The 23,860-nt window shown below is 42.8% G+C and overlaps 1 long non-coding RNA gene across 1 annotated transcript; it reads left to right on the forward strand.

Moving 5' to 3' along the window:
- Window positions 1-1,130: 1,130 nt before the first annotated feature.
- Window positions 1,131-20,963, forward strand: LOC308474701. The gene is made up of 3 exons (XR_013984867.1): window positions 1,131-1,153; window positions 18,729-18,858; window positions 20,741-20,963. It is a non-coding gene; the product is annotated as an uncharacterized lncRNA (long non-coding RNA).
- Window positions 20,964-23,860: the final 2,897 nt, after the last annotated feature.

Consider the following 23,860-nt stretch of genomic DNA (forward strand, 5'->3'; position numbering starts at 1 on the left):
AGAAGGATTTCTGGAGGGGCCTAATATCTGGCCTTTATTGAGCATTAGTTTCAATTTGTTCATGAGGAGGTTGCACATTCTACAATGCACATTCACCTTGCATTCGTTCAGAATTGCTTGCATGAAGAATATATGTTTCCCCATTAATCCCATTTTTTGTACATTTCCCCATTACTTTTCTAACTGCAAAAAGTCTGGGTTTCTCTTGCAGTGAATATGTTGCACTAGGGCAACAGATCGTTTCAGCCCACTTTAAACATGCAAACCTAACTGTCCTGTATCCGCGCAAATCCCTCATGCACAATAGTGGTGACAATCTGGAGGCAACCTCAGTGAAATATTGGCAAAGGGTCCTTATTTCTTGCTGTTGTTTTCCTACATTCAGCCCTGGCCTACTGCCATTCTTGCTGGAAAATGGCTATTATAAAGTCCATATTTGCTTTCTCTTGCTTTGGCCTATAGGGTTTGCATTTCAGAGATTATCATCTTTAATCTCTGCCCATGGCCTCACTGGACCTGGGTTTTGCAGGGGTGGCAGGCGAGGTAAACTGAAAGAAAAAGGACCCCCTTCCTCTCAGTGTTGCAGGGCAAATCTGCTGTCTCACTAGTACCATTAACTACTCAAAAGTTTATTTACTGCAGTAAATAGGTTCAGTGTGGTCATTTCCACAAAGGCTGAACAGAGAGGGGGTGTTACCCCCTGGACCTTTTATTGGATATACAGACAAAGAATTCATATTAAATCCAGTCAAAAAGCTGCAAACATCAGCAAAGGGTAGCTGGCAAAACACCCATTGGATGTCCAGCCTGCAACTTGACTTGTGTCCAGCTCTTCTAGAGCCCCTCGCTTCTAAAGTTTTGAAGCCTACTGTGGCATTTGTCCGTTCGTTTGAAAATGTCTGTACAGGGGGAGAGAAAGAGTTAATAGGTAGACCAATAGAAAAGCCAGAGTCGGAGCCTACTTGTTTATAAAAGGGCTTAGCTTAGCCCGAGGTTTAGGGTGGGTAGTTGGTTATAGTGGGTTGGTTGGTTGGGAAAGGCAGTTGGAAAAGCAGTTGGCAGGCAGTTGGAAATAGAGAGACAGTTAGTGCAGTTGGTTCTTGTGTGAGGGGAGGCAGAAGAGATAGAGACAGGATAAAATAAGACTAAGAAGGTAAAGAGTAACAACGTTTGGAATGCAGTTAAAGTTTATTTGTGTTTGCAGTAAACTACACTCTTCCTTTTTAAACTTAAGAACCTGACTGAGACTAAGTGATTTACCGGGGAGGACCTGGTTGGTGGCAGCGGATTAGTGGTGTACAAGTCAGTAGTTCGTGAGGCGACCGGGGGCTCTGTATGAATGCCACACCTATGTACTAAAGAAAGGAGAATTGTAGTCTGTGATTTATGTTCACCTAGATAACAAGCCTATATGAGGGCAAGTTGTCCTTGCTAAGCTGGCATAGCCAGACTCCCAACTGTCAGACTCCCATAATTTTGCTACTTCCAAGTTCACTCCTCAATATCATTCTTATTTGGTCTCCCGCAGCCAAGCAGCAACTGGACTACCGTATTTTCTGCTCTATAAGACGCACCCGATCATAAGACGCACCTAGTTTTAGAGGAGGAGAACAAGAAAAAATATATTCTCTCCCTCTCTGCGCAGCGCCTCTCCAGCGAGGCGAAGTCAGAACAGCAAGAGAGATCTCTGCGCAGCGAAAGCGGTGATCCCTCTCGCTCTCCTGGCTTCAGGGATAGCTGCGCAGCCTGCATTCGCTCCATAAGACGCACACACATTTCCCCTTACTTTTTAGGAGGGGAAAAGTGTTAGGATATTTCCGTTCCACCTTAAAAGGGAGCAGGCTTTGAGAGTTACAGAGTCTGCGCATGTCCTGTTCACAGGATGTTTATGTTTGCTATTCCTTTCGATTTCAGTCGGTCAGAGACGCTGACTCAGAACGGTCATGTTTTTCTTTGTTCTGTTCAACGCTAAATAAAGTCTGTAAATATGCTCTTCTGCGGTGCAAGCTTTCTGGCTGTGTTTCTGCTGATAAAGGATGTGCACGAGCCTGGAATGTGGCAGTCTATTTCTAAGGCTTCGTGTCGCTAATTGCTGGATCTGCGTGGCTACAGAGATCGATGGACGTCCGGCAGCCGGCTTGAGGCTCAGATGGACGCTATCTCCCTGGCAGTATCCCAACAACAAGGTTTCGGGCCCAGATTCACAGCACTTACAGGAGAGTAAGACTGCGACAGACTGCTGAAAGGTATGTGGAGGAAAAGCGAAAGTGAGGCTTTTTGTTGCCGCGGCAAAGTCCCTTTGATGTCCGGCAGGCCTAATTGGATCTGGGAGCCCCGCCAAAGGCTTCGTGATTAATGAGCTGCTAAGATAAGGGGTCTTTGAAGTGAATAAGACTCACGGCTCAAGTAAAAGGCTGAGATGGATCTTTTACAATCCTCAGAAGCTGCTCCGTCTCCACCAAAGCTAAATGGCCACAACTATCAGACCTGGGCAAGGTACTGTGAGGGCCAGATGAGAAAGCTTGGAGTGTGGAATACCGTTTCTGAGGACCCCCCAGCCCCTGTGACAGATGAATGGACGGCACAGGACTCAAGAGCCATGGGGATAATTTTGCTCTCAGTAGCTCCTGAAGAGTTAATCACCCTGGCTGGCAAGGCCAGTGCCCGTGAGATGTGGGACGGGCTTAGAGCCTGTCATCTCCGACAAGAGGCTGGGTCTGTGTTGCTTTATTTCAGAAAGCTGCACAGGAAGCGTTTGGAGCCAGGGGAAGACCTTAGAGCCCATGTTTTACATTTGCAGCATCTCAGACAGGAATTGACTCAGAGAGGTTTCAATATGCCTGAGTCACTGTTTGCAGTTCTCATCCTGGACTCCCTGGATGAAAGCTACCATGCCGTGGCAAGTCAGCTGGCGACCCTCCCTGCGCAAGACCTCACTGCTACAAAGGTCTTGGCGACTTTGCAAAATGAATACGATAGAAGGAATGCAGCTGAGTCGGCTTGTGCGCTCCAGGGGGAGCAATGTGGGACAGCATTCCAGCCTCCAGGGGGAGCCAAAGCGTGGGCAGCTGTGAAGTGCTGGAACTGTGGGACCCAAGGTCACACTCAGAAGTTTTGTCCAAAGACTGGAAATAAACAAAGGAAGAAGCCAGCAGATGGCAAGAAGCAGGGGGGGGGGGTGGAAAGCCCAAGCCAGGGAAAAACAATGCTTTGTTTGCTGGCACAGCCTCACCAAAGGCTAAAGGCAAGTCTGATGGCCAGGAGCAGGGGGGCAAGCTGCAAAAGCCCACGCCGGTGGAAAACAAGGTTTTGCTTGCCAGAAAAACTGCTCCAAAGGCCAAGGCCAGGTTTGTTGTTGATTCAGGCTGTACCCGCCATGTCTCAAAAGACCGCCATCTCTTTATCTCCTTCAAATCTCAAGAAGGTGAGATCCACCTGGCTGACGGAAAGACGTTGCGGATCGCAGGAGTCGGGACTGTGAAACTGGCAAGTCTGCACACTACAATCAAAGATGTACTATATGTTCCAGGTGCTGCAGACAAATTGCTCAGTGTCCCACAGCTTACTGGGCGTGGTTTTGAGATTTCCTTCAAGAGGAGTGTCTGTGTCATCAGAAAAGGCAAAGAGGACATTTTGCATGCAAAGTTTATGGATGGCTTGTTCTGTATAACTTATGATGACATTGGTGCTGTTGTGTCTAATGTTGATTCTTGTTGTGTTGCACAAACTAACAAAGTTCTTCATGCAGGATGCATTCATGATGCACATCGGAGGTTTTGCCATCTCTCTTGGAAGGCACTGGCCAAGATGCCAGAGATGGTTGAGGGTTTGAACATCAAACCCTGTAAGTTTCACATGAAATGTGTATCTTGTGCAGAGAACAAGGTGAAGGTTGCTCCAAAAGGCAAGGAGTCTAGCAGGCAGGCTTCCAAACCCTACCAGCTAGTGCATGCAGACCTGGTTGGTCCACTTGCGCCCTCTTTGGGTGGAGCAAGGTACTTCATGGTTCTAATTGATTCTTTTTCCAGGTACATTCATGTGTTTATGCTCGAGCAGAAATCGCAAGCGTTTCCTAAGTTCAAGGCATTCTGTGCTTGGTTGGAGAATGTTCACGGTAAACGCATTGGCTGTCTGTTTACTGATCGGGGCGGGGAGTTCACTTCTCAGCAGTTTGAAGCTTTCCTGACTGAGAAGGGAATCCAGCATGACTTGTCAACGCCTAGATCGCCATGGATGAATGGGCTTGCGGAGCGAGCAAATCAAACGTTGCTGCAAGGGATGAAAACATTGTTGCATGATGCCAATCTCCCTGATAAGTATTGGGGGGAGGCTCTGTCGAATTTTGCTTACACTTATAATCGCAGATTGTCATCACCTATTGGTTGTACCCCCTATGAGAAGATGTTTGGTAAGAAACCCAACATCAAACACATGAGAATCTTTGGTTCTGACATGTGGGTACGCACCCCACAAACCAACAAGCTTGGTAAGCGTGGGGCACATGGTTTGTTCATGGGGTACGAAAAAGGTGCATACAGGGTATGGATGACTAACTCTAAGTCCATTAAGTTCACAAGGAGTGTTGAGTACAATCCTAAGTGGGGGGGAAATGTGGGAATTTTCCAGAGTTACCCAGAGGAGGATGAAGATGATGTCAAGCAAGCAGCTAAAGCTGAGGATGATGATGATGATGATGATGATCAGAGTTCGGATTCCAGTTCAGTGGGCGGTGCTGCTGCTGGTGTCAGTGACAGTGATGACACAGCAGACTACAAGAGCGCAAAGGCCTCAGTCAGACCATCTGATGCGTCTGACAATGAACTGGAAGAACCACTGTTCACCATTGGTCATTTTTCTCCTAAGAAAGAGGAGATGAGTCCAGAAGACTTGCGTCTAGTACGTAGGTCTGAAAGGGCGACCAAAGGCAGACCTCCAAAGAGATTTGCTGATGAGTTTGCTAAGACAGCAACTGCTGTTCTTAGTAGCTCAGAGAAGGTGTGGGAACCTTCAAGCTTCAAAGAGGTTCAGGAGTTAACCTCTAAAGATGCTGAGCCTTGGCTTAATGCCATGAAGGCTGAAGTTGATTCCTTGAACAGGAACCAAACTTGGGAACTGGTACCGGTAGTCCCAGGAATGAGACTGGTTGGCAGCAAATGGGTCTTCAAGGCCAAGACAGACCAGAATGGCAAGGTAGTCAGACACAAAGCCAGATTGGTTGCCAGAGGTTTTTCACAGGTACCAGGACAGGATTACCACGAGACCTACTCACCCACAGTCAAATATGAGAGCATTCGGCTGATGCTCAAGGTCGCTGCGGAGGAGAAACTGCATGTTTCCCATCATGACATTAATACAGCTTTTTTGTACGGGATTTTGAATGAAGAGCTGTTCATGCTTCCACCTGATGGGATGGAGATACAGAAGGGAATGGTCTGTAAACTGCGGAAATCCTTATATGGTCTTAAGCAGAGTGCCAGGTGTTGGAACACAAAACTCACTGAGACGTTGCTTTCTCTAGGTTTTCACCAGGGCAAAGCTGATCCATGTGTGTTTGTCAAGGAGGAGGGGCAAAACAAACTGTATTGTTTATGTTTTGTTGATGATCTTCTGATGTTTTGGAAGAATCAGGCTTTCTACCAAAGCACCCTAGCTCAGCTGAAGGAGCACTTTGACATGAAGGATCTTGGTGAGGTATTCAACTATCTTTCTCTGCAGGCGGAGAAGGACCAAGCAGGTAATTTTCTGGTACACCAAACACAGAAAATTGCTGATGTGTTAACCAGGTTGAATTTGGTTGATGCAAACCCAGCAGACACACCGATGGTGACAGGTTACCAGGTAGACAGTACTGCTGAAGCGTTTTCTGACACAACGCTGTACAGATGCATTCTAGGCAAGCTGAATTTCATTGCCAGATGTTCAAGACCTGACATAGCTGTAAGCTGTAATCTGCTTAGCAGACATGCCAACAATCCTACGATTCATGATTGGAAAGCTCTGAAGCGCATAGCCCGCTATTTGAAAGGGACTATGCACTACAGGCTGAGGTTCACCAGTCAGAAGACTGGAGGTCTTGAAATCTTTGCTGATGCAAGTTTTGGAAGTGACACCACGGATGGTACAAGCACTTCTGGAGTATGCTACATGTACAACCACTGCCTGTTTCACTGGTTGTGCAAGAAGCAGACGACAGTGAGCCTAAGTTCCTGTGAAGCAGAACTCAATGCCCTGTCATTTTCACTCATGGATTGTGAATGGTTGATGCAACTGTTTAAGGACATCGGGGTTTCTGTGAAATGTCCTGTACAAGTGTATCAAGACAATAGATCTTGTTTGGCTTTGCTGAACTCCGAGAGTTGCAAGCAAAGAACCAAGTACTTGCAGATTAAGCTACATCGTGTAAGGGAGTGTATTCACAAAGGACTGATTCAGGTGTCCTACATGCCAGGAAATGAAATTCCTGCTGATCTGTTGTCTAAAGTTGTTAACAAAGAACAACTTAAGGTTTATGTACAAAGGTTGCAATTGGGTTGAACCACAGGTACTACAGGTTACACGGAAAGGGGGAGGATGTTAGGATATTTCCGTTCCACCTTAAAAGGGAGCAGGCTTTGAGAGTCACAGAGTCTGCGCATGTCCTGTTCACAGGATGTTTATGTTTGCTATTCCTTTCGATTTCAGTCGGTCAGAGACGCTGACTCAGAACGGTCATGTTTTTCTTTGTTCTGTTCAACGCTAAATAAAGTCTGTAAATATGCTCTTCTGCTCTTCTGCGGTGCAAGCTTTCTGGCTGTGTTTCTGCTGATAAAGGATGTGCACGAGCCTGGAATGTGGCAGTCTATTTCTAAGGCTTCGTGTCGCTAATTGCTGGATCTGCGTGGCTACAGAGATCGATGGACGTCCGGCAGCCGGCTTGGGGCTCAGATGGACGCTATCTCCCTGGCAGTATCCCAACAAAAAGTACATCTTATAGAGCAAAAAATACGGTATGTGTCTTTTATGCACAAAAGGGAACTGTCATGAGCCAAAAAAGTCAAGGGTATTTTAACTGAACCCCAATGTCTTATTCAATTGGGGCTTTTTATAGGTTTCTCACAAAAAGCATATTTGGGGGGCCCTTGGAGTCCCCCCACCAGGAGGACATACTTAAAGGCATTCGCTGCAAAGGCCCCGTTTGTGATATCAAGTCACTTTCCAGAAGCAGCAGGTGTGAGCAGCCTTTGGGGATCGACTTTGTTTTTTTATTAGAATCCCAAGATCCACCAGTTGGAGACTGGGGCAAAAGCAACACACTTGGAATGAAAGAATCGCAAGGTAGGCCACTCATTGCCTCTTAGTCAGGCTCCAGCATGCTCCCCCATGTGATGTTTAAAGCCAAGAGCTTAGGGTGCTTTGGCAACCCATATGATCTACTTGGTGCATTTTCCCTCAAACCGAACTCTCTCCATTTTGAAAACGGAAGCTAAGGCTGAGCTGAGGTGTTTACATTTCATGAGCCATTGCTCAAGTGCCATTGACAGCTCAGCTGGTTAGAGTCCGGTGCAGATAAGAGTGTGGTGCTGATTAGTGGCATAGCGTGGGTTGCCAGTGCCCGGGGCCTCATGGAGTAGGGAGAGGGAGAGAAACTGACAGAGTACGCATGCACATTCAACTGCCTAACAGCATCCATATCACCCAGGATATTGCAGCCTAAGAAAAGAAGAAGAGGAGGAGGAGTTTGGATTTGATATCCCACTTTATCACTACCCTGAGGAGTCTCAAAGTGGCTAATATTCTCCTTTCCCTTCCTCCCCCACAACAGACACTCTGTGAGGTGAGTGGGGCTGAGAGACTTCAGAGAAGTGTGACTAGCCCAAGGTCACCCAACAGCTGCATGTGGAGGAGCGGAGACGCGAACCCAGTGTTGGCTGTTTGCAGTATGGTAGCGCTGCAGAGAGCTTGCTGGGGAGACCATGCATTAAAAAGGGACTCAAAAATAGCTTAAACAAGGTTTTAATTACAAAAACAAAAACTCCTTATACACTAAATACATCAACAACAAACCAGACCCAACCACCAACCCATCCCCCAGGGTAATGGGAGAGCTAGGTGCTGCTCCTTATATACTACACCCAAATGCTGACACAGCTTAATCAATAAAACTCAGCAGCACCTGCTATGTTTCACAGCTGTAAAGCTGGGTCTCGTTATTTTGCTCTGGCCCTTGCTCTGGCCCCTTAAAGACATACACATCGAGTGGAACAATGATGAACCTTTACATTTAAAGAAACCATTCAACACCCGGTTCCCCAGATTACGAGTCTACCACTCTTAACCACTATACCACACTGTCATTTCTCTGTCTGGAGAGGTCACTTCGTGGTTCGCATGGAGAAGCTGTTTTCAGTGGAGCCCAGTGGCGGAAGCGCACAGCTGTATTGAGGTAGCACCAGATGTCAAAATTTTGCGTGCCTAACAAGTTTGCTCCTCCTCTTCCGGGGTCAGCGCCAGCGGCAAATGGCGGAGCTCCTCTAAGCGGAGGAACCGGCTCCATGAAAACTGGGTCGCCCGCCACGGCGAAGGTGGGGGCCCATTAGAAATCTCAGGTGGAGGAAGCCTGGGAATGTGGGGGTTCGGCAGGGCACCAGGAGCGCCTCCCTACTCGCGGGGAATCCCATTTAGGGGCTCCGGAGCGAAGTGGGGTGAGCGGCGCGGTGCTGCGAACTGACTGCTACTTTCACGGAGTGAAGCCGCACAGCCATCGCCGGGGAGCGCTGACTTTTTTCCTGTGGACATTTGGATCTAAAGTAACTACCTGTGAGTAAAGTGAAGAAATTGGATCTTTAAAAAGTTGAATTAGGCTACGAACAGGGGAGGCGCAAAACAGGAAGTCCGCCTTCCTCTTTTTGTAAATAGTTGGAGGCAAAGAGGTTTAAACTAAAGCCTGAAAGACTGCATTTGACGTCTAAATTTCCAGTATAAAAATAGCGAACCCCCCCCCTTGGATGCAGGGGGAAAGGGGGAGGACTCTTGGACATTATCTGCCTGCAGAAAAAGAGGGTAAAGTTAACTTTTCACCACTCAGAACCTGGGAACGGCAGCCATTAAAGTCGCTGCATTGTGGAGCTCCGCATTGACTGTGAATAGACTACTTGACTGTCAGTGAGTGAAACATTGTTTCAACTACTTTCTCTTGGTTTAAAAGTTTCAACTATTTCTTTTTGAACTAAAGTTAAGGCTTGATACTAATTATATTAGCGCAACTTTCTATTGTAACTTAAAAGGAAAAATGAAAAAGAAAAAGGATACTTTGGACTAATACAAGATAAACAATAACTATTTCCCTCTAGAGGAGGATTTTGAAACTGCTACAAGGAGTGGAATTTTCCAGTTTTAAAGATAAAACTCTGGGACTGTACCTGACCTTGAGCGCCTTGAGTGTTATGGCAGATGGGAAAGAAAAAAATAGATTCATTACAAGAAAAGACAACAAGGTCTGGGAGGACTTTTCGGAGAGCTTCTACATCTGGCCCTCCTGCTTCCTCTGCAGCTGCGTCAATGTATACTAAACCAAAAGGAGGAATGCCTTCGGAAGAAGATTGGGCTCTTGTTCTGAGTAAAATTAACAATTCCTTGGAACAAATGAACAAAAAATTGGACTAAAATTCACAAAAATTGGACCAAAATACACAAAGCATAAAAAGCTTGGAACAAAAGGTCAACTCTAATACAGAAGCTATAGAGACATTAGTTAAGGAGTCTAATTCAACTAGACAGACTGCAGAGGAAGCTAAGGAAAAGATAGTTACTGTTGAAGCGAAGGTAGCACAACTGGAAATAGAGGTCCCAGATGTGTGGAAACAAGTACAAGACCAGAAGCAGATGCTTTCTATGTTTGAGCTCAAGGAGAAACAGACAAATTTGAGAATTCGGGGAGTACCTGAACTAGAAAAAAGACTCTTTGATAGACTATCTTACAGAGGAATTTGCAGCCTATTGGAACCGGAATTTACAAAAAGAGGAGTTTAAAATTGTGAGAGCTTTCAGACTTGGAAGAGGAGGGAAGAAGGAGAAGAACAGAATAAGAGACTGTCTGATTACACTCCGATCCAAAGAAGAGAGGGATAAAATCTTGAGCTGGCATTACGAGGAGGCCTTGACAATACACCAATTTAGAGTGGAGATATTTAAAGATATCCCTAAATATCTTTTAGATTTGAGATTTAACTTCAGAGATTTGGTTGAACTGTTGAGAAGGAACAAAATCAACTTTCGGTGGGAATTTCCTCAAGGCTTATCCTTTAGTTTTAAAGGAAGAAAAATAAAGATAAGATCAGTAGAGGATAAAACAAAGTTCCTGTATAACCACGAAGAAGACCTACAAAAGGGAATTGGAAAAGAGCCAATAACATCGGAAAGAGGGTCACCAGACAGAGGACTGGAGCAAAGAGTACGGGAGAGAGCACCAACAAAAAAAGATACCTTGGACATTTCAGCATTGTCTTTTGGACTGGACCCCCCTGATAAGGAGCCAACGTTACCACCAACAGAAGTGGAGCAAGCTCTGGGGGCAGTTGGGGGAGCACCAAAGTAGCCACAGGATGGCGCTGCAGGCCTTGAGCTGGAATGTGAATGGCCTCAACACTTCGGAAAAAAGGCGAAGAGTGTTTCATTTATTGAAAAAAGAGCAATTGGACTTGATTTGTCTACAAGAAACACATGTGACAAGGTTACACAGGAAATTATTGAGCAATAAAAAATTAGGCCAAGAATTTATCCCATTGGACAAAGTTAAAAAAAGAGGAGTGGTTCTTTATGCAAAGGAGAACCTATCACCTAAATTTATCTTTAAAGATGAACAAGGAAGACTTGTAGCAATTGAAATCCAATCACAAGGAGATAATTTTTTGGTAATAGGTATCTATGCACCAAATGAAGGGAAATCTGAATTCTTTAAAAAGCTACATGAAATTTTGATGGACTATTTGGATTACAATATGATTTTGATGGGAGACATGAACGGTGTTGTATCCACAAACATGGATAAGGTGCAAAGACAAATAATCACTAAGGATGGAAGACTACCAAAAACATTCTTTGACATGACTGAAAACATGGACTTAATTGACATTTGGAGAATGAAGAATCCTCTGGAAAGAGAGGGAACTTTCTTCTCCGAGGCTAAAATGACATGGACAAGAATTGACCAAATCTGGGTAACTAGAGGACTGGCTCCAAAGATTAGCAAGGTTGAAATTTTCCCTAAGACCAGCTCTGATCATAATGCTGTGAAGATGGAAATGAAATTAATGCCAACTGGTTCCTTTAGATGGAGGATGAACGACTCTTTGTTTAGGAATGATGAATTTATTAAAAAGGCCCAAAAAACTTTGAAAGATTATTTTGAGATAAACATGAACACTACAGTGGAAAAAAGAGTAATCTGGGATGCAAGTAAAGCCGTCATGAGAGGTTTCTTGATACAACAGAACGCAATTAAGAAGAGAATGCAAAATGAGAAAAAAGATAAAATTTTGGAAAAAATAAAGGAAGGAGAGAAGAAACTGAGGGCAAAACCAAAGTCTCAGGAAATTTTAAAAGAAATAAAGTTATACCAAGTACAATATATGAAAATGATGAATCAGGAAATAGAATGGAAGATTAAACAGATGAGACAAAAGACATTTGAATCGGCAAATAAGTGCGGGAAATTGCTGGCTTGGCAATTGAAAAAAAGACAAAAATTAAATACTATTACGAATCTGGAAGTGGAAGGAAAGAATATACAGAATCCAGTGGAAATTAGAAAGTGCTTCCAGAGGTACTTCAAACAATTATACACACAAGAAAAGCAGAATGAAATGGACATTGATAAATTCCTGGAAATAAATGGACTACAAAAAATTTCCCAAGAAAATTAATTAATGCTGGATTACAAAATAACAGATCAGGAAGTAGAAGGGGCCATTCAGAATATGCAATTAGGTAAATCTCCAGGACCGGATGGACTGACTTCTAGATATTACAGAACTTTGAAAGAATGGTTAATACAACCATTAAAGGAAGTCTGTAATGAAATATTGAAAGGGAAAAGGGCACCTGAGTCGTGGAAAGAAGCATACATTACACTTATACCAAAATCAGAGTCTGAAAAGACGCAACTTAAAAACTACCGTCCCATATCACTGCTTAACGTGGATTATAAAATTTTTGCAGATATTTTGGCTAAAAGATTAAAAAAGGTGTTAGCAGAAGAAATTCATAAAGACCAAGCGGGCTTTCTCCCGGGCAGACATTTGTCTGATAATACAAGGAATATAATTAATATTCTAGAAAAGCTACAAGTGAAGATTAATACTAAAGCAGTTCTGATTTTTGTGGATGCGGAGAAAGCCTTTGACAATATTTCTTGGAGTTTTATGAAGAAGAATTTATTGGGGATGGGGGTTGGTAAAGGTTTTGGAAATGGTATAGGTGCAATTTATTCAGAACAGAAGGCTAAATTAATTGTGAATAATGTAGTGACGGAAGAATTTAAGATTGAGAAAGGAACACGACAAGGTTGCCCAATCTCTCCATTGCTTTTTATCTCGGTCCTGGAGGTTCTGCTAAATATGATTAGAAGGGACCAATTGGTTAAAGGCATACAAGTGGGAGCTAAACAGTACAAACTGAAAGCATTTGCAGATGACTTAGTATTGACTTTACAGGAGCCAGAATCAAGTACTAAAAGAGTACTAGAACTGATTCAAGAATTTGGTCAGGTAGCAGGTTTTAAGTTGAATAAGATGAAAACTAAAGTTTTGGAGAAAAATTTAAATGAGATTGAGAGAGAAAAGTTTCAGAAGGAGACAGGACTGACACTGGTTAAGAAAGTGAAACATTTAGGGGTTAATATGACTGCTAAGAATGTGAATTTATTTAAGGATAATTATGAAAAATGTTGGACTGAAGTGAAAAAAGATTTAGAAATATGGTCAAATTTGAAGCTATCGTTGCTAGGCCGAATTGCTGTGATAAAAATGAATGTATTGCCAAGAATGCTGTTTTTGTTTCAAACATTGCAAATTTTGGACAAAATGGACTGTTTCAAGAAGTGGCAGAGAGATATTTCCAGATTTGTCTGGCAGGGCAAGAAGCCTCAGATAAAATTTAAGATATTAACTGATGCTAAAGAAAAAGGTGGATTTGCCCTGCCAGACTTAAAAATCTATTATGAATCAGCCGCTTTTTGTTGGCTGAGAGAATGGATGCTTCTTGAAAACACGGATGTTTTGGATTTGGAAGGTTTCAACAATGTATTTGGTTGGCATGCATATTTGTAGTATGATAAGGTTAAAGCACACAAAGCGTTCAAAAACCATATGCTAAGAAAAGCATTGTTTAATGTCTGGATAAGATATAAGGATTTGTTAGAAAATAAAACCCCAAGATGGCTGTCACCAATGGAAGCAAAGGCTCAGAAAAAACTCAATATGGAGGCCAAATGGCCGAAGTATTGGGAAATCCTGGAACAAGAGGGAGACAGATTAAAATTGCAGAGTTTTGAAAAACTAAAAAATAGAGTACGAGATTGGCTCCACTATTATCAAATAATGGAGGCATATAATTTGGATAAAAAAATTAGGCTTCCAGGTGGAAAAATCAAAATTGGAAACAGAATTGTTAGACCCTAAAGTTAAGAATTTGTCAAGAATGTATAACTTGCTGTTGAAATGGAATACACAAGATGAAACGGTGAAATCTGCTATGATTAAATGGGCACAAGATGTTGGACATAATATCATGATGGCTGACTGGGAACAGTTATGGACCACTGGCATGAAGTTTACGGCATGTAATGCCTTAAAAGAGAATTTAATGAAAATGATTTACAGGTGGTACATAACACCAGTCAAGCTTGCAAAAATTTATCATTTGTCCGATAATAAATGTTGGAAATGTAATGAAACTGAAGGTACATTCTTTCACCTTTGGTGGACATGCCCAAGGATTAAGGCATTCTGGGAGATGATTTATAATGAAATGAAAAACGTATTTAAATACACCTTTCTAAAGAAACCAGAGGCCTGTCTCCTGGGCATGGTAGGCCAATTGGCGCCAAAGAAGGACAGAATTTTCTTTATGTACGCCACAACAGCAGCAAGAATAGTTATTGCAAAGCACTGGAAGACACAAGATCTACCTACCAAGGAAGAATGGCAGATGAAGCTGATGGATTACATGGAACTGGCGGAAATGACTGGCAGAATCCGAGACCAGGGAGAAGAGTCGGTGGAAGAAGATTGGAAAAAATTTAAAGTATATTTACAGAAATATTGTAAAATTAATGAATGTTAGAAGGATGCCGGAAAGAAGTTATACGACTTTAGTTGAAATGTTATAAAGAATTAAGTATGAATAGACCGATAATGGGTAAAGGTTAAACTTAAGGTTAAATTGCATTAAGATAAATTATGGAACTAAATTTGAGAAAGAGGGAAAGGACTTGCTGGAACAACCAATTGAACTAGAATACAAAAAAGGAGGTGTGAGGAAGTCGAGGAAATAAGGAAATGAAAGATAAGGATATGAAAATACTGGGTTTTTATCCTTTGTTCTTTTTTCTTCTTTTTTTCCTGCTATTTTTTTTAAAAGGTGTGTGTTTCTTTTTTGTTTAAATGTTTCTGGGTTTTTTTTTTTCTTTTTTGATGTTTTGATGTACTGTTGATGTTTTGTATTATTGTATTTCCTTATGTTTTTGGGTTTTTGTAATTGTTTATTGCTTGTATTCCTTTTTTTCTTTTTTCTTTTTTTGTAATATTTAAACTCTAATAAATATCTTTTTTTAAAAAAAAACCAACAAGTTTGCTCCTGAGGCAGCTGCCCCTGTGACCCCACCACTGGTGCTGATAATGCCAAGGTTGTAGGTTCGATCCCTGTAATGGACAGCTGCATATTGCTGCATTGAACCTCATGGTCCCTTCCAACTCTACAATCCTATGGTTGTGTGACAGCTTCAGTAAATTGGAGCTTGGTGCAGGGAAACAAATCAGGTAATGGGCATTCAGCAAAGACGTGCCCATACCCTCTCAGGCCTGTTGAGCAACATAAGAATATGACTTGAAATGCAACACACGGGGTGTCTGTGCGTGAGGGACAGCCATCTCGATGTTTTTGTTGTTGTTGTTGTGTCATTTAGTCGTGTCCGACTCTTCATGGCCCCATGGACCAAAGCACACCAGGCACTCCTGTCTTCCACTGCCTCCTGCAATTTGGTCAAACTCATGCTGGTAGTTTTGAGAACACTGTCCAACCATCTCGTCCTCTGTCGTCCCCTTCTCCTTGTGCCCTCCATCTTTCCCAACATCAGGATCTTTTCCAGGGAGTTTTCTCTTCTCATGAGGTGTCCAAAGTATTGGAGCCTCAGCTTCACGATCTGTCCTTCCAGTGAGCACTCAGGGCTGATTTCCTTCAGAATGGATAGGTTTGATCTTCTTGGAGTCCATGGGACTCTCAAGAGTCTCCTCCAGCACCAGAATTCAAAAGCATCAGTTCTTCGGCGATCAGTCTCCTTTATGGTCCAGCTCTCACTTCCATACATCACTACTGGGAAAACCATAGCTTTAACTATACAGACCTTTGTCGGCAAGGTAATGTCTCTGCTTTTTAAGATGCTGTCTAGGTTTGTCATCGCTTTTCTCCCAAGAAGCAGGTGTCTCTTAATTTCGTGGCTGCTGTCACCATCTGCAGTGACCATGGAGCCCAAGAAAGTAAAATCTCTCACTGCCTCCATTTCTTCCCCTTCTATTTGCCAGGAGGTGATGGGCCCAGTGGCCATGATCTTAGTTTTTTTTATGTTGAGCTTCAGACCATATTTTGTGTTCTCCTCTTTCACCCTCATTAAAGGTTCTTTAATTCCTCCTCACTTTCTGCCATCAAGGTTGTGTCAGGGGACTTGTAACAGTAACAACTCCCAACTAGCTAACCAATCAGTGAGCGACAGTTCTCAATCCTTCATTTGCATACTGGTGGCTCTGAGTGAGAACTGCAGCTAATCTTAATACATAACACAATCAAAGACTTTTTTTGTATGGATTAACCAGTGAAACAGAATGGCAGTACATCCAATTGAAACATGATTGTTGATATTTCTTCTGGCAATCTTAATTCCAGCTTGGGATTCATCCAGCCCAGCCTTTCGCATGATGAATTCTGCATGTAAGTTAAATAAGCAGGGAGACAATATACAGCCTTGCCGTACTCCTTTCCCAATTTTGAACCAATCAGTTGTTCCATATCCAGTTCTAACTGTAGCTTCTTGTCCCACATAGAGATTTCTCAGGAGACAGATGAGGTGATCAGGCACTTCCATTTCCCTCTCGATGTTTTACAAGCCACTAATGTATATAGCCAAAGCCCAGGAATTTGTTTTGAGTACCAGAACTGAATGGAGCTCAACACAAAGATCGTCTCCTGGTTACCCCTCCCAAAAAAAACACCTTCTTTATCAGTCAGTCAGTCAGTTTTATTGCACATAGCCAAAGGCTGCCGCAATGTACACAGAATCATTCAACAATTAAAAGAAAATATACTGGATTGATACAAAAAAACTTAAAACATTTATATCATCAAAACATTACCTACTCTAAAAAGAGCTATAAAAGTACCTTAATATACAAGTTAAGACATTAAACAATAAAATTTATAAGCTAAAATTATCACATGGCCACTAATATATTAAAAAATAATGTTAATTAATACAATGTGCAATTATATTTGGAGTTTAGTAATAAAGATAGAATATAGCTTGATGTAGATAGGGTCAAATAAATTCATCTCCTTTACAGTTGGTGGCTACCTTGGCTATATAATTTGCTCTAATTTTCCTTGCGGCAGTTGCAAAGAGTGCTACACGCCAGGTCACATACTTATCTGTGTCTGTGAGGAGATATAAAATCATGTCAGAGGGGTTCTGGCTAGGGGACCTTGTCATTATAGGTGCTAAAAATCTTTCTCTTGCTTCATTATATAAGGGGCAGCGCAAGATATAATGCATAAGGTCCTCTACTTTAGGACATCCCCTAATGCAAACACGTTCGTTTGTTGGTATGATTCTGTGTCTCCCATCTCTATAAGCAGAGTTTGTTGTATTTAATCATAACTCTATAAAAGCTTACCTTCTTTATCGAAGGCATAACATTTAGACTTGAAGAAGCAGCAGAGCAGGGAGAATGGTGACGTCTTGCTGCCCTGTGGAACAACTGAGAGTCAGAGGTCCTTATCTACTGATTGCAAATCATCCATGAATCTACCAGGATGTATTCAGTAACTCAGCTTTTTCCTGGCTTCACATCCTCCCAGTCTCGCCACAGGCCTAAACCTCTTATCCCTACATCTCATTTTGGAGAGCACATTGCGCTTCTAGCTGGAACAACAGCCCCACCTTCCTTCAAAGCATGGTACGACTTGCTGGACGTTGCAAAAGAGAGCCCAGAAGCACCTTCTCCAGGAGCTTACAACTGCAGAAAGCCCAGCCGTCCCCTGGCAACCTTCTGGTTTCTAGTTGTGCATCGAGCCTCGCTGCTTCAACCCATCCTAACGCAGCCATGAAGATCCTTCCGCTGTGCTTGGCTGCCCTGTGTTTGCTGCTCCCGGCTGCCTCAGGTAAGGGATGGAGAGAGCGTGCACAGTCCGTACGGATGCTGCACATGCGCCGCCGAGCAGTTTGCCTCGCCCCGGGTGCCAGAGAGGGTTCCTCCGCCACTGTCCTCATCCAGCCCATCCATGAAATTGTCCCAATCCTGGTGCTTTGGCCAAAACAGCACCATCCATGCACACAAGTAACATATTAGCAAGACCTGGAGGCAACGTAACATTTGCCAAACCTCAGGAAACCACCCAACGCCACCCAAAAATAAACCCACCGTCTAATGAGGCTGACTGGTGTGTGTGGGTGTGTGTAGGGCCAGATTTAGGTTTGATGAGTCCCTAAGCTACTGAAAGTAATGGGGCCCTTTATATGTCCAACTGTCCTTTGTCAACAACAAATTGTCACTGGTTTTTTGTGTGTTGAATATATGCTGTATGGTGATTTATGGACCTAATAGGTCTCTAAAGCTATTTGCACATGTAACCAGTCCATGCAGAATGTAGGCACCATATAACTAGAAATGAGAAAACAAGTGATATTTTAGGGAGCAGGCGAGCAGACGGGGCCCATGACTTACATCATAGGAGCCTACACAACACAAAACACTGTTGCTGGATGTAGGTTTTATTTTATTTCTTTTTTAATCTTATATTTTGGAAATGTACATCCAGGTCTTTTTCCTTTAATGTTTTTTGGGGGGGTTCCCAAGAGAGTGGGGCCCTAAGCTATAGCTTGTTTAGCTTATACGTAAATCTAATCCGGCACTGTGTGTGTGTGTGTGTGTAAAAAACTGGGAGGAGGGAGATTGGAATGAAGTTATCCTGGATGAGAGCGTGGCTGGCTGGAACCATGAAGGAAGCAGCCTGTACTATGAAGACATTCTTGATTGTCCCATTTATGATGAACTGATTGTAAAATGGGAGGGTGGGGACCGTGGTGAACATCTCCGGCCAATGGTTTTGGGGTAATGGGACTGCCACAACACTCAGAAGGGCACGGGATTCCCCACCTCCCCTTCTAAAGCCGGTGAACTTGTGTCTCCCTTTTCTCCTCTTCTGAATTTGCTTTACTCTCCAAAGTAGACAGTGATATTCCCCCCTCCCCCCCATTTATGCAGGATATGCAAGGTACATAGTGCATAATAATCTACAATGCCGGGCTGCTCGTGCAGAATGCCTCCATTCCTTCTGTCCCAAGAAGATGTTTAAGATTGGAGTGTGCAAAAACCGCATGACATGTTGCAAAAGGTAACTACAGCTCACCAAAGAAAAGTTCTCAAAGGTTGTTGGACGAAAGTTGCACCTCTGCCCTGTCTCACTCCCAGCACTCGTCGGATTTGAGCGACAACAGGCTGCCATCTTAATCACGTTTGCTAGTTAGTCATTTCCGCTAAACTTAATAATAATAATAATTTATTATTTATACCCCGCCCACCTGGCTGGGTTTCCCCAGCCACTCTGGGCGGCTTCCAACAAAATATTAAAATACAATAGTGCGTCAAACATTAAAAGCTTTCCTAAACAGGGCTGCCTTCAGATGTCTTTTAAAGATAGGATAGCTGCTTATTTCCTTGACATCCAATGGGAGGGCGTTCCACAGGGCGGGTGCCACCACCAAGAAGGCCCTCTGCCTGGTTCCCTGTAACCTCACTTCTCCCCAAGGAAACATATTGGGTTTTTTACCCAGCATTCCTAATCTCTGAAGTCCAGGTCAGAGTTTAAATAAAATCCTGTACAATATTTCCTAAAAGCGAGTCAATGAGAAAGGCAGGATTTCTATTTCAGTTTAGTATCAGTATTAAAGATTACGGCCACAGACCAGGATTAAAAAAAAGCATATAGATAAAATAGCAGTTAGGATTTTTTGACCGATAATTGTTATGGCAAATGAGGACAAGGAAACAGGCATAAAACATCCGAATAAAATACAAGATTAAACACAGATAATGGATGGATAAAAAACTAATAATTAAAACAGATAAGAGCTAAAATCCTGGTCTGTTACCGTAATAAAGTTCATTCATTCATTCATTCAGTGTCAAAGATTACCTCCTTCTGCCTCCCCGGTGCTTTTATGTTAGTACTGCAGATTTTACACGCGCAGAAATTCTGCCATCTTGGATTTAGGCTGAGGGACCTGCTGAACTAAGAAAGTAGTTTTATTGTGACTAACTCTAATAATCTTTTGTGCATGGGGGGATAGTTGAAGAAAAGTGTTTATGATGCTTGCCAGAATTAGCCATACATTTATTTACATGCTGACAATCTTTCATAAGGTAGTGTGTGTTTATTTATAATGGCTTTATAATTCTTTATAATGAGTTTATAATGGAATATAGTTTTATTATTTAAATAGTCTCCTAAATTCTCCCTCTTCCATTTCTTTTAGACCCAAGGTGCAACCTACCTAACTCCCAGTGTCCAAAGCAATACACAAACTGAAACTTAGCCATCCTTTGACTTTCACATTTCTCTGAATTTTGCAGCACCGTTCCCTAGTCAAGCAACATGTGCAAAAGTGCACAAGAGTGGAGAGATGTACACAAAGAGGCACACTTGCATACAAACACAGTGGGAGAAATTTGCACTAAAATCCCGACGAATTTTCTCGAGGCGTTTCAATAATAATAATAATAATAATAATAATAATAAATTGCAAACTGAGGTGAAGAACTGAACTTAACATTGGGAAAATGAGGAGCTGAAATTGACCGCCACCCATCCGTACCAAACGATGGGTTTGGGAATGTTTATTATTCCAACCTAGCAGTTCGAAAGCATACTAGCGCAAGTAGATAAATAGGTACCGCTGTGGTGGGAAGGTAAACGGCGTTTCCGTGCACTCTGGTTTCCGTCACGGTGTCCCATTGCGCCAGAAGCGGTTTAGTCCTGCTGGCCACATGACCCGGACAGCTGTCTGTGGACAAACACCGGCTGCCTCGACCTGAAAGCGAGATGAGCGTCACAACCCCAGAGTCGCCTCTGACTGGACTTAACCATCCAGGGGTCCTTTACCTTTACCTTACCTTATGCTTACCTTATGACTTCCTTTGTTTTTCCACATGTCAACTGTTGTGGCTTTGCTATGAAGTTCTTTGCTATGAACTAACCCTTGGGTTTTCTTTTTAAGTAAGTACGTATGCTGTTGAGTGCTGCCTGATTACCCAGGAATCTGTGAAAAATGAGAGGTGCTTCCTCCTTCCGAGAGCCACTGGATCCTGTTTCATCCCTGACTGGAGACGTCTTCTGCTTATTCACCAGAGAATCTGAACCAAAAAAAGGAAGCCTTTGCAACATTTTTAATGAGTACACAAGCTTCTCCTTTGCAATAAAAGCAAATTAAAAGGCGCAGTTCCCTCTATTTCCAAGTTTCTTTTTTTAATAGTAAAGGTAAAGGGACCCCTGACCATCAGGTCCAGTCGTGACCGACTCTGGGGTTGTGGCACTCATCTCACTTTATTGGCCAAGGGAGCCGGCGTACAGCTTCTGGGTCATGTGGCCAGCATGACTAAGCCGCTTCTGGCGAACCAGAGCAGTGCACGGAAACGCCGTTTACCTTCCCACCAGAGTGGTACCTATTTATCTACTTGCACTTTGATGTGCTTTCAAACTGCTAGGTTGGCAGGAGCAGGGACCGAGCAACGGGAGCTCACCCCGTTGCGGGGATTTGAACCGCCGACCTCCTGATTGGCAAGTCCTAGGCTCTGTGATTTAACCCACAGCGACTTTATTAAATTGTTCCGTTATACATTTTCCACCATGGAATATCCACCAATAAAATAATACATTTGTTAGCTTCCCTTTTCCTCCTTTCATGGTTCTTTAAATTTTCCCATTACGACTGCATATTCTATTCCTCTTTTTCATATTACCTCAGCCTGGTTTATACTGTTGAATTTAGCTTAACCCTGGTAGCATGTTCACTTGTTTACAGTTATTTTCTAGATATTCCAAAAACATTTTCCATTCCTATTTATAGACTCTGTCTTCTTGTTCTCTTATTCTGCTGGTTAGACCTGCTAGCTCTGCACACTCCATCATTTTAAGCTGCCCTTCCTCCTTTTTTGAATATCTCTCACTCTCCATTTTTGGGCTAGCAAAATCCAAGTTGGTGTAGTTGTGTACATAAATATTTTTTTAATGGCCTCTGGGAATGTCTGTCTGCACTATTCCTAAAAGGAATGCCTCTGGGATTTTTTTTTTTGGGGGGGGGGGTCTTTTAAACATTTTTTTTCATCTCATTATAAATCATTTCCCAATAATCCTTAGCTATTCTGCATGACCACCACATATGATAAAATGTATTTCCAAGTTTCAGGCATGAGTACCATTGATTACTAGGCAGCATCTTAAAAAGCAAGAGGGGGGAGCAAAAAAAACCCTAACCCTAACCCTGATGTTGTGAAAGATGGAGGGCACAAGGAGAAGGGGACGACAGAGGACGAGATGGTGGGACAGTGTTCTCAAAGAGACCAACATGAGTTTGACCAAACTGCGGCAGGCAGTGGAGGACAGGAGTGCCTGACGTGCTCTGGTCCATGGGGTCACGAAGAGTTGGACACGACTAAACGACTAAACAACAACAACAACCATTGATTATGAAGCCAAAATGTCACCTTACACCTATGAGATGGAGTTGTTGTTTTTTAGCAGGCATGGTTGTGCAGAAGCACAAAATATTTTTATTACAGAGGAAAAAATATTAAATGGGAGGGGGGAATCCCAAAAAACAGACCTATGAAAAACATTCACTCTCCAACAATACAATCAATAAAAAAAAGTGCATACACTTGTGGGAAGTGTGCATATATATGGATATATTGTAGAAAACAATATTCAAAAGTGTGATATATTAGGGAACATTGCTTTGCAAAAAAAGAATGTGCATATTAGGGAAAATTCAGACTAAAATGCTACATTTTTCAAAATAAAAAGTGTTTAAGAATTGATTTGAGAATGGAATTTACAGATGGAAGAAGGATAAACTGATGGATTATGCTATCCCCACAAGGATGAATGAAATGGAGGGTTCTGGATAGCCAGAGCAGAGAACAAAAGAACAATGAATCAAAATTCCAAAGAGACTGGAATTCACTGACTATTTAAACCAGAACTGTAGAAGTTTGAAGACACTAGCAGGATTAAAATAAATCTTTCGACATGGATTTGAATAAAGAGGAAACTGTGAGATATAGATTGGAAATAGAAAACTGTTGGCGGGAGGGAGGGAAGTCATTGCTCGGCAGAGCGGGGGGGGGAAGAGTTGTACAAATGAATGTGGAAATTTACTCTTGTTTGGTTAAAGTGAAAATTTAATAAAAGGTATTTTGTAGTTTTGCCTTCCTTCCAGGTGGTGGCATCATATGCTCACTTTCAGAAGAAGAAGAAGAATTGGGGGAAGGAAGGAAGGAAAAGTTTTCCCTTTGGTGGATGCATTTCTGAGAAGAAGAAGAAGAAGAAGAAGAAGAAGAAGAAGAAGAAGAAGAAGAAGAGAGGAGAGAGCTCTGTGGTGTGATTTTATTTTCTGTGTTAAGCATGAACAAGGAGCAGCTTAAAGATTTACAATTCTTATTGAGGCATAATAAGGTAAACAGCGTTTCCATGCGCTGCTCTGGTTCGCCAGAAGCGGCTTAGTCATGCTGGCCACATGACCCAGAAGCTATAAGGTGGCTCCCTCAGCCAATAAAGTGAGATGAGCGCCATAACCCCAGAGTCAGTCGTGACTGGACCTAATGGTCAGAGGTCCCTTTACCTTTAAGGTTATATCAGAGAATATCCTTTATATGTGAAGCTGAGGCTCTTCGTGCCCCATGGACCAGAGCACGCCAGGAAATCCTGTCTTCCACTGCCTCCCGCAGTTTGGTCAAACTCATGCTGGTAGCTTCAAGAACACTATCCAACCATCTCGTCCTCTGTCGTCCCCTTTTCCTTGTGCCCTCCATCTTTCCCAACATCAGGGTCTTTTCCAGGGAGTCTTCTCTTCTCATGAGGTGGCCAAAGTCTTGGAGTATATGGTGCTTTCCAACCCTGTGGTCCTGGGCCCAGAGAGGTTTACAATCTATAAGACAGGCATAGGCAAACTTGGGCCCTCCAGATGTTATGGGACTACAACTCCCATCACCCCTAGCTAACAGGACCAGTGGTCAGGGATGATGGGAATTGTAGTCCCAAAATATCTAGAGGGCCGAGTTTGCCTATGCCTGCTATAAGAAGAGGTCACTGAAATGGTCAGATAGCTGGCCAATTAAGT

The sequence above is a fragment of the Podarcis pityusensis genome (genome assembly GCF_964106645.2).
Source record: "Podarcis pityusensis genome assembly, chromosome: 3".
Classification (NCBI taxonomy): Eukaryota; Metazoa; Chordata; class Lepidosauria; order Squamata; family Lacertidae; genus Podarcis; species Podarcis pityusensis.